This window comes from Mytilus trossulus, chromosome 2 (assembly GCF_036588685.1).
Source record: "Mytilus trossulus isolate FHL-02 chromosome 2, PNRI_Mtr1.1.1.hap1, whole genome shotgun sequence".
In the NCBI taxonomy this organism is placed as follows: domain Eukaryota; kingdom Metazoa; phylum Mollusca; class Bivalvia; order Mytilida; family Mytilidae; genus Mytilus; species Mytilus trossulus.
Window position 1 is genome coordinate 28,637,105 of NC_086374.1, and position 12,540 is coordinate 28,649,644.

Sequence of the window (12,540 nt, forward strand, 5' to 3'; positions counted from 1 at the left end):
TCAAATATTAGTTTTGGGGAATTTTGATTAAAGTTCAATTTAAAATTCCAAATTTTTTCAAATGACTTGAACCAAACCAGTCGTGAGTTCTAAACGTGTTTTTTGTTATCATATCATATTATATAAATTGTGAAGTTGTTTTCACCAAAAAATAAAAACTAAATGGAGAGAGGGATACCTGTAAAGAAGAAAATTGGAACGAATCGAACGAAACAATACAAAATGAAATGAACAGTCATATATTCTGAAAATATAATGTATAAAATTAACAAAGAGGCAAATAGTTGAATTAATGTAAGCGGTTAAATTCATTAACAATGTAAATTTCTCAAAAGTGGAGAATTCATTTTAAAACAAGAAACACAGCTCTGGTTATGGTAATTCTTAGTTAGAAATAAAAAGCACAAAATGTATCAAATAATTGTTTTAGTTACAAAATAAAAGAGTTTAAGAAAAAGCATTTTTTTTAACAAATTGGACCACATGAAATAACAGTATCCTGATTTTTTTCCGTTTTGAATTCGCATCTTTTTGAAAACATAAACGTTTTGAGTATGTACCTACTAGTTGATTTTTTTTAAATCTTCAATTTAAGAAAGATACATTAAGTCGAAAGAGCATTAATATAGAGTCAAAATAAGCTTAAAATATTGATAGGTCATGAAGGTCGATATTGTGACTAGAGCATACCCGCGAATTCGCAGGTCCGTACCTGAGTTAAAGAACATACGCTTTATTTTTAGCCTGGATGCTTATACGTCATATTGTTGTTTGGTGAAATCAAGCTGATAATCAGGTGTACAGTAATGTCCAATGAGAAAGTCCATGAGTAGCTTGTAGCTATTCATTCAATGTAAACATATAACTTACACATGATTTTCAACCTGCATACCGGGATTTGTATGTAATAGTTGCCGCAGTACATTTAGTTTGACCTGAGTCCTTGTAACATTATCCTGGCTACAAGCTTAAGCCTGGCTACAAACTAGTATTTTATTTTACTCTTAAATTCAGTGCATGTAGCAGTATACAATATATATCAACAATATTCCTACTTTCGAGATTAACACAATGTTCATTCGACACCATGGATTCAGTTTTCATTCCGTACCACTACTTAGAACTAATATCAATGCTATACAGCAATATGTAATCGTTATGTAATCGATAAAAAATAACGACAACACGTAATAAAATCCTGGGTTGAGTTCAATATCGTAGCGGCTACGTAGCTGCTATCAATATCTATGTAACAACTTGTCTATAGCTACATGTTCAATCGTCAAAATCTACGTAGCAGCTACGATATTGAACTCAACCCTGACTCAGAAGTGCATTTGTGCATTCTATTTCCTCATGAACGACCAAAAGACGAATATTTGAAGGCTAATAGTTTATAAGACAATAACAATTTAAAGTCAAGGAGTAATCAAAGACTCAAAGACTCAAAAACTTAAAAGAACTGCAATAAATGATTTAAAGATGATTGTTCAGAATTGTACGTTTAATAATTTCATCTGCCGACATGATTGGCTTAATGCGAGTTGATTAGTTTTCACTGTTGCTCCTAAATGATGAGCGTTTGAAATCCATCAGAAATGTGTATGTTTAATAATTCTCTAGCTCAATTTCTGCATATCATTACCAGAGTAACAAATTTTATTGTTTGTAGCAAATCATATAGTACATCTGAGTCTTATTACCTTTACAATTAAAATACATAAAAGTTTGTCTAAATACTCGAGTTACGGTCATCTTTCAAAGTTACGACGATCTTGTGTCGGTTACGACCATCATCCAAAATACTATAATTGAAGTTACGACCATCACACTTTTAAAGTAACGACCATCATGCTTGAATATTTGAATGACTATTTTACGAAAATTGGAATGTTTTAATGCATCAAATTTGGGTTTAATATCACCGGACTGACGAATAGAATGTACGAGACAAGCGGGTTGGTTCAAATGAACCTTTTAGTGCACGAAAATCGGAAAAGAAAAACTTATCCCTAGAGTTGTCTCCCATCTCCGGATGGTCGTAATTTTTGTTACGACCATCCGCTTACCACCAGTGATAGTTAGCAAAGATACCAGGATTATTATTTAATACACCATACGCGCATTTCGTCTACATAAGACTCATCAGTGACACTCAGACCAAAATAGTTATAAAGCCAAACAAGTACAAAGTTGAAGAGCATTGATGACCCAAAATTCCAAAAAAATGTGCCAAACACGACTAAGGTAATCTACTCCTGGGATAATAAAATTTAGTTTTTTTAAAAATTCAAAGTTTTGTAACAGGAAATTTATAAAAGAGTTGCCATATAATTGATATTCTTGTCAACACCGAAGTGCTGCCTTCCGGGCTGGTGGTATCCTCGGGGGACGAAACTTCCACCAGCAGAGGCATCGACCAAGTGGTGTGAATAGTAATCAACGGTACCAGGATTATAATTTAATAGGCCAGACGCGCTTTGTTACATAATTTTATGAATAATTCAAAGTTTTGTAACAGGAAATTTATAAAAAAAAATACCATGTAATTGATATTCATGTCAAGCCCGAAGTGCTGACTACTAGACTGGTGATACCTCGGGGACGAAACGTCCACCAGCAGAGGCATCGACCAAGTGGTGTGAATAGTAATCAACGGTACCAGGATTATAATTTAATAGGCCAGACGCGCTTTGTTACAAAAGACTCATCAGTGACGTTTAGATCAAAATAGTTGTAAAGCCAAACAAGTACAAAGTTGAAGAGCATTGATGACCAATAATTCCAAAAAGGTGTGCCAAATATGGCTAATGTAATTTACTCCTGGGATAATACAATTTAGTTTTATGAATAATTCAAAGTTTTGTAACAGGAAATTTATAAAAAAAAAATACCATATAATTGATATTCATGTCAAGCCCGAAGTGCTGACTACTAGACTGGTGATACCTCGGGGACGAAACGTCCACCAACAGAGGCATCGACCCAGTGGTGTAAATATTTATCAGAGGTACCCATTGGCAACGGAGTTTTACAATTGTTCTTGTGTTGTGGTGTTTCATCACTGGTTACAGAGATGGTGAGCGTTTATACTCTGTTTTAACCCCTCCACTTATTTTTTTGTGTGCAAGCTCTAAGCTAAAAAAAAAAAAAAGGAAAGTTCTCAGTTAGTAGCCTACAACTCAGTGGTTGTCGTTGGTTCAATGTTTGACATATTTATTTTTTCTGAAATAATTTATTTTAAATCAGGCGGTTAGTTTTTGTAGTATGAATTGTTCAAGTTCATCAATACACATATGTGAGCGGCTAGATAGTTATCAATATTCTCGAATTAAATAATCACAAATTTTGAGATTAAAAATATATGATGCATGCTATCCATACACATGTCATAAGGAATTAATCAATATGTATTCAAAGAATACTTTTAAGCCATTCCAACTGATATTTTATAGTGTGTCTTTCTATGTTGTGATGTTACACTATTATTTTAGATAAGTTAAGCCATTCCAATTGATATTTTATAGTTTGTATTTTTATGTTGGGATGTTTCACTTTTGTTTCAGATAATGGACAAGTTTTGGTACCATTATAACGTTTAATCCCGCCGCAATTGTTTGCACCTGTCATAAGTTAGGAATTTGATGTTCAGTAGTTGTCGTTTGTTTATGTGATTCATCATAAGTGTTTCTCGTTTCTCGTCTTATATAGATTAGATCGTTGGGTTTCTTGTTTGAATGGTTTTGCACTAATATTTTTTCGGTGGCCCTTTATAGCTTGCTGTTCGATGTAAGCCAAGGACCCGTGTCGAAGACCGTACCTTGACTTATAATGGTTTACTTTTTTTTAAATTGTGACTTGGATGGAGATTTGTCTCGTTGGCACTCATACCACATCGTCTATATCTATTATCTAGAAAATTGATGGCATTGTTAAAGTAATATAAAAAATGAAGTTATCTTCCTTTGTACATATCTATAGTTGAACCGATTCCAAAAAATCTCCTTTCAATGCCTAATGAACTGTTTAATTATAAGTTCCTTTGGTTAATTAAGGAATTTCCGTTTCTGAAATTTCCTTGGAATTCGGTATTTTTGCTATTTGACTTTTTACCCTATGTCATCTTGCAACTATTCATCTTCAGCGGCAATTATTTTTTTAAATAAAAAATCAACAACCTTAAGAGGAATTAGAAAAATAGTATACTTACATTTTACAAATATTTACAAGTAAATGTAGCTCATTTTATCAAAAGAAAAAAAAGAAGATTATCAACCTAAATTTAATGCAATAGTGTTATATCTGCCGCATAATATATTGTATCCAGGTTATAACAAAAGAAAGGTGAAAAGGGTCAAAGGACTCAAAAGTCGACCCAGAAAAATAAAGACTGATACTATGTCAAGTATATCAAGTATTATCTAAGGATTATGATTGAAAATTATGCACCCCCTTCAAACCTCATACATAAAGTTGACTGTTGTACCCCTTATTAATATATTTACCTACTATGTCTGTTTGTTTTATTCACATCTTGATGCCTAAATAATGGAATGTTATGCGGTTGTCATACATGTGAGAGGTTTAGGACTCTTTAAAATCAAGTATAATGAACCATTTTCTACATAAGAAAATGCCTGTACCAAGGAATATGACAGTTGTAATCCATTCGTTTGTTGTGTTTTGTGTTTTTGATTTTGCCATTGGATTATGGACTTTCTTTAATGAATTTTCCTCGGAGTTCTCAATTTTTACTTTTTACTATTTTTATAGATTTGACAGCGCTTACAACAGAAGGTTGTTAGTACGAAAACGAAGAAAATATTTCAGGAATTAAATGCTCTGCAATTTACGAATCTTGCAATGTTGAATGAATGCGACCACTTAAGTCGCAAACTTTTCCCTTGCTAATAGGTCATTATAGATTTATATATATACTGATAATATGGAAATCTGGTATAAGTGTCAGTTTGAAAACTATCCATTTCAGAACAAAAGACGCCAATGTTATCAATTACGAGGTATGCAAATCCATCTCTAGGATACTGTATAAGAAAGGCGAGTTCATACTAATTAATAGGAAAATTGAAAAAAAAACACTCACAGTTTTAGTAGTAAATCACAATAAGAAGACATTACTTTGTCTGTGGAGTCCCATATTTATTGTCAATGTGACAGGTGCGATTCCAAAAGCCACCAGTTCAGTGACAGGCGATCATCTATATATACGGGAGGTATAATTCAATGATATTGCTAGCTCAAAGCATTCCACTGGAACAGTCCGTTTAACAAAGTCTACCTCAAATTAGCGATCGATCCTACCCTAATCGGGGACAGGTGTATAACAACATAACAGAAGAACAGTTTCAATTTGATTAACTCAAAAGATTGGTTTTGGGGACAAAGAGCACTAACATAAAAAAACCAACACCAACCACCGAAATAAGTGTAGTCGCAGTTACTGAAAGGTGGTTTAAAGCCTATTACAACTCATGGATAAATCATGTTTTCCAAGACTAAAGTATCAATCAACACTTATTAGTGAAAAGATGCCATAAATATTCTGAGAAACGCATGACCTCGCAATGCAAGAACATAAGTAAACAGTATCGACAGGAGGTAAGATTTTCAAAAACAAAATAACTGTTAGTACTGATGAAAACAATTCTAAAATATGTTCATAGTGTGTTAAACTGGCATTATTTAGGTAAATTAATATTCAAGGGATTAATTGGTTTCCCTCGATCATGATTGAAATTTGAGGATTTTAAAAACAATATCCTGTGAAAATAAGGATGTAATATCTATGACAGAATTTGGTAATTTGCTTGTGGACAATCCAGACTAAATGATTTACCTGTTATATATATAAGTTACGTTCAATGAAATCTCAAACCAGACTTCAGGCATAGAGAACAAGTTGTGATAGTGCCGAAAGAAACACCAACGTTCAAAAATGGAAGGTAAACAATCGGGAATCGTCTTATTTGTCATACAAAAAAGTACAGAAAAAAGTACAATATCACCAAATTCAAAGGAAAATTCAAAACAGAAAGTTCTATATAAAATGGCAATATCAAAAGCTCAAACACAAATAAACAAATGAAAAATAACTCTATCACCAGCCCGGTAGTCAGTACTTCTGTGTTGACTTGAGTTATCATTGAGATGTTCATAACTATAAATAAACTGTTTACAAAACTTTGAATTTTTTAAAAACTAAGTTTTTTCTACCTCAGGAATAGATTACCTTAGCTGTATTTGGTAAAACTTTTTGGAATTTGTGGTCCTTAATGCTTTTCAACTTCGTACTTTATTTGGCCTTGTAAACATTTTTTTTATTCTAGCGTCATTGATGAGTCTTATGTAGACGAAACGCGCTTCTGGCGTAAATATAAGATTGTGATCCTGGTATCTATGATGAGTTTATCTCATATTCCTGACCTGATACAAACATTTCCTTATGTAGAAAATGTTGGATTAAACCTGGTTATGTATGCTGCAATTTTCTTCAAGTTTATTATCAGGAAAATGCGATGCTGAATCAGCGGCAGAAAAATCCATTTTTGCTAGTTTAACATGAAGTGGTAAATCCTTGATATCAATAAAATATAATAAATGACCTTGATTACAACCTTGAGAAACCGTGCTGCTGTTGTCGATTTATCGTAGACTTTTGATTTCTACTTGGGTATCATTAGGTTTTTTTCATCTTATCATGAAGTCAATTTATCGTAGAATTTTTATTGCTGCTATGGTATCAATCTATTTTGTTTTTCATTCGATCTGGAAGAAGACAGTCTTTAATCCATATAACGTTTCACAAATATTAAAGTGTTGCAAATAGCAAAAAAAAAAGTGTATCAAAGATCTCCAACCAGCATAAACTCCTGAAAACAAAACAAAAAAATCTACCGTCAGCATAAATTCTTGATAACCAAACAAAAACCATCACAAGAACACAAGAACACAAGTAAAATTTTAACATCTGAACACCTTTTTTATTTTTGTCTAAACAAGATTAAACGCCCCGTGTTGATGGCCATACTTTAACGTATAATTGTATACTTTTTACACATTTTGACTTGGATAGAGAGTTGTCTCATTGGTACTCATACCACATCTTCTTATTTCTAGTTAAAAATATTTTAAACGAGATTACTGTTAGTTCGTGCGTGCTTACATAGGTTTGTTGTTTTAGTTAAATGCTCAACATGCCCTCGAGTAATGCATTTATAGGTGGTATGCAATGATATTTATTATTTCTCAGATTGAACAAACAATTCAAATTACATACTAGATTGGTAATCTGCAAGTTGATTTCGTTCAAAGTCGTCATCTTGATTCAAACCAAACATAACATCGGTACTGAAGATAGCTCATACTCATTAGTCTGCCATTCAAAACCAACGTGAGTCTCTATATTCATCTATGCCAATTGTGTAATTGTGATTTAAGGTCAAGTTACAGTAAATGGGCTATGTCACAGATTTCAGTAAAATTTGGCATACAACTCTAACTCGATGAACTTCAACTGAAAATCGAAAAAATAATGCGTTTACCTCAATTATCATTTGAAATATTACTGATTGAATTCTTACAAAATGGGTGAACATTTGTAAAGAAAGCACATAAAATCGGCGAAAACCCTTCTAAAATTTGTCTTAAAATAGCCAAATCTCTAATTCTACTCCATAGATTTTTCTTAAAAAACTATATGTTGTTAATGCATAAATTTCCGTTATAATGATGCAAAATAAAAGATGGGGTCACCGACTTCGTTTTTACGGTATTCATCATTCAAAGTTGCGTTCTTTGTGGAAAAATCCAACAAAACGTCGAAATAATCGTAACGTTATCGCGTTGCAGGCCGTAAAACGTAGATTTTTGACGTTTTTCACTACCAACAAGGTAACAAATTGATTGTTAGAAAAAAACGGAGTCGGTGACCCTATGATAATTTTATATCATTAAAACAGAAATTTATGTGACAACGATATATAGTTTTTTAAGAAAAGTCTATGGAGTAGAATTAGAGACTTGGCGATTTAAAGACAAATTTTAGATGGTTTTTCGCCGATTTTATGTGCTTTCTATACAAATATTCACCCATATTAACAGAAATCAATCCGTATTTTTTCAGATAATAAAAGAGATAAATGTATTATTTTTTCGATTTTCAGTTGTAGTTCAACGAGCCAAGGTTGTATGCAATTTTGTAGTAAAATCTGCGACATAGCCCATTTACTGTTCCTTGACCTTAAATGATATTCTCAGTACAATGTAATTTGCATTTCGTAGATAATTCGTTTAATGATTTAATTTAACCAAAGATGGGTCCAAAGAACTGAGAAAAACTTTTTACGAACGTACTGAATTACATTCAAGATGAAAGTAAATAAGTATAAATCAACAGGTTTTGCTTTTGATTCGTACTGAATCATTGCAGTGACGTATCATTATTTGATATCGAAATCATTAATGCTGTTTTAAAACACTTGGATATGGTATTCCAAGTCTTTAATAATGAGCAATGCAGATCGAGAAATGTGTTTCTTTTTTGTTTATGATTAGAAAACTAGCAAATTGTCGTTACAAGTCTTAATTTTGCTTTTTCTATACCAATGAAAGCTTGTAATTATATTTAAAAAAAGCAACATCACAAAATTACTGAACTCATCTCATATTATGTGTACAAAGGTCTTTATTTGACAGCTGAGAAATGTTAATAAAAACTAACAAGTTTTTTAACATCAAATTTATCAACGTTAATGCTGTTATCGGAGTACTGAGGTACTGGGCTTTTGACAGTCAACCAGTAGATGAATCAACCTTATCCAGTTTAATAAAGAACAAATTTGAAAAGTATTAGGATTAGTATTTCATGTAAACAGTTTATGACCACATCACATCTAAATCATATATATGTATAGTGTAGGGTTTAGATCTAATAAAACATGCTTAACCCCGCTACATTTTAGCGATTGGCCCTCGTCAAGAACCTCTAGCCTTTGTTAGTCATGTGTGTATTGTTTTAGTTCGTTTATTTGTTGTGTTTAGTATGGCGTCCGTTTTTCTAAAAGATTATACCCTCTGCAAAACTCCACCAGTAGTGGCATCGACCGACCGATTGTAAATAATAAACTCAATGTGTTAATTCGAAGAATATTTGGTAAATATATGAATATAGTAGGGCGTTTGCCAAGTAACATTTCACAGTAACACTTTGTAGAATTGAAATTGAATCATATGACGAATGAATATTGTATACGATTTTTTTACTGAAGTGGATGTACAAAAAGATTTAAAATGCGGTAGAAATGATGAAGACATCTTAGGGGAAATACAAATCAAAAGTCACCAGTTCAATAGCAAAATAAAACCACCTCAAGACAATACTCAAATATCTTTACCAACTAAATATCATAAAGGATAAACATGAATCCGAAAAAAAACAAGAGTAGGGGAACTCAAATGTTATGAATTAGAGATAGATCTACTGCAATTAGCGCATTTCGTGTTGCTGATATCAAGTTGAAATTTGGGTAAATGTCACAAATGAGGTAAAACGAAAATACTCATGATCAGTTGAATGTTATTGATATTCGGTCACAGTTAGCCAAGTCCTGATAATTTCAATTATTTATCATTGCTAGAGTGTATTCCCTGTGAGCAACAAAAAATCAACAAAAAATATCATCATATAGATATTGTAGCATCTGCTACAGTATGCACGGTTGTTGAAATTGTTAACTAAAAGTTGACAGTTCAGAATTGGAAAAAGTCCTTTCTTTTCTTTTATAAAGTTAAGTCTTCTACGACCCTCACTGTCGATTTCAAGTTTATAAGTATTGATAAAATACCCCCCAAAAAACATCCGACTTTAAACGGCATTCAGCAGTTTCCTTTATAAAAAAATTATATATCAGTGATATGTTAAATATTTATTTACACATACATTGAATGGTGGTGAGCAAACTAAAATTCACATCAGCATAGACATTTGCTTTGAAAAAGAACAATTTCTTGTAATCACAAAGTTTTATTAGGTAGACAACGTATATATTAAGTGACAAAAACATACAACTTAAAACATGGATAGAACATATTACATACCATTTATACTACACCATACAGGATACAAAATAGACCTCAACATACAACACAAACTAGAACATAGAATTTAAAACAAAGACTAGAACATAAATATAAAAAAAGAAGATGTGGTATGATTGCCAATGAGACAACTGTCCACAAGAGACCAAAATGACACAGACATTAACAACTATAGGTCACCATACGGCCTTCAACAATGAGCAAAACCCATACCGCATAGTCAGCTATAAAAGGCCCCGATAAGACAATGTAAAACAATTCAAACGAAAAACCTTATTTATAAAAAAAAATGAAACATACAACATGGATTAGAACATACAATATAGACTTGCAGAAAGAACTTACAACATGGACTACAGTAAACAACACAAACTAGAACATACGACAAAGACTAGAACATACAACATGGACTAGAACATACAACATAGACAAAAACATACAGCTGGTAATAGACTAGAACATACGACATACACCATAAACTAGAACATAGTACTGCACAAAGTTAAGAAGTCCTGTTTATTCACACGAACCAAAAGAAATAGGGAGGTAACAAATGAAACGCATATGAAGTAAACTCGTGTTTAATAACGCAAAGTAATACAATGTACGAAAATCTTATATGTTTCGTAAAATTTATAAACAGCATTCCTATTTGTTTTGGATATGAAAATTATAACTTTATTAGTATATTCCAAATGAATTTATGATATTTTAACATAGGTTATTTACTCTTACTTCTTATTTAAAGATACAATTGTAAATTGCGTGTAACGTTACGAGCTTTAAATGAAACATTATGTAGAATAATTAACTTTTTTAAAATTCAACAATATACAAAACTATATATTGAGAATCATTAGCATCAATATTTACAAATTTATACAGGTTGAGAAAACTGATTGTTGGTTGCTATTTTGAAATTATTTCAAACAATATTCTTGCATTTAAAAATTTGTGTGAATTAATAATAATTATTCATTAATTTGTATCATCATACATTCGTTTGTTCTCAAGGTTGGTCATTTGTACTTCACCTTTTTATGATCTATTTTACAATCTGTTTTTTTAATGTATAATATCTTACTGTCTACCATCAAATTGATTTCATAAGAAATAAAGATTCTTTTAATCTGACAAAAACATGCAAATGACAGAAAATAATTTTAATTAGCGACCATTTGATGTAAATCATTCTTAGAAGGGGGCCACTATTCGGCCTTAATTTGCATTGACAATGACAAACAAAACTTTAAGTACCGAAAACTACTGTTCGTTTCTTCGACTAGACCCTAGTCTGCATCTTATGTTTTTGCTGATGTTATACAAAAAATTAAGTGATTTTAAGCCTTTCAATGTTAGCTAACTAACTGGAAATGTTTAATGACATTGACTGGCTATACAGCCCTCGCACGGTCGGCTCGGTGCCCGAAGGCGTTTGGTGGGCATTTAAATATTTTCTGCAGTGGATCAGGAACAGGTGGAGGACGCCATTTTGGTAGGTCGCCATCTTGGTTTTGCTGAGTAGTTTTTGGTTTGTTTACTATTTTGATGTTTCTTTACAGTCGATACTCCACAACGGCTATTTTCATGGCCAGGTTGGTCAGCTGGGCAGCACGCTTACCATGACAATGTGTTGTTGGTAGATGTATTATTGACTCTGTAGTAGATGACTACAATTGTACAGTTTACAATTGCAAAACTACGTTACAAGAGCCCTCGCACGTCTGGGCAGCATGTGACACTCATCCATCCACAATGGGTTTCAGAGTGTCGCTGACACTGGTCTACTGTAAAGGATGTGTTAGCTAAGGAGATGCGAAAGACATAAAAGGGATAGTCAAATTCATTTGATGAAAACAAACTGACGAGGCCATCACAAGAAAAGAATAACGACAAAAAGGCAAAAAAAAACCCGTTTACATAAACATCAAGAGAATATACGCCTTTCTTATTGGTTAGTTAATTTTTTGTGTCTCAAAGAAGGTATTTTCACCTTCACAGAACCTACCAAAGCCTTTTTAGGATATATATTTGAACCTGATTAGGAAAAGTTCCATGTTTTGTAATTACCTTTCTACAAAATAAATGATGTTATTTTAAAAATATCTTATAAATATGTTTGAATTATTAAGTTTGAAAAAAAACCTTACGTTATATGGCAACCAACAGACTACAAACACACATGCTAGTAAACCAACAATCGCTGCAAACTTTATCTCCGTTGATCTATTAACCTGTTGGTGGGGACGACCTTTCTGTGCTTCTATAGTACGATGACTGAGCCGAAGAATGGCTACTGCAACGCGGTTAAATGAAATTATGCCCTAAAATATTAAAAACCTAGAATGGTGTAGCTGATGTGGAAAATCTTTTTTGTTAAATTCTCTTGGTAAGTAAAGACGCTGCAGGTGTACGACAGTTTGT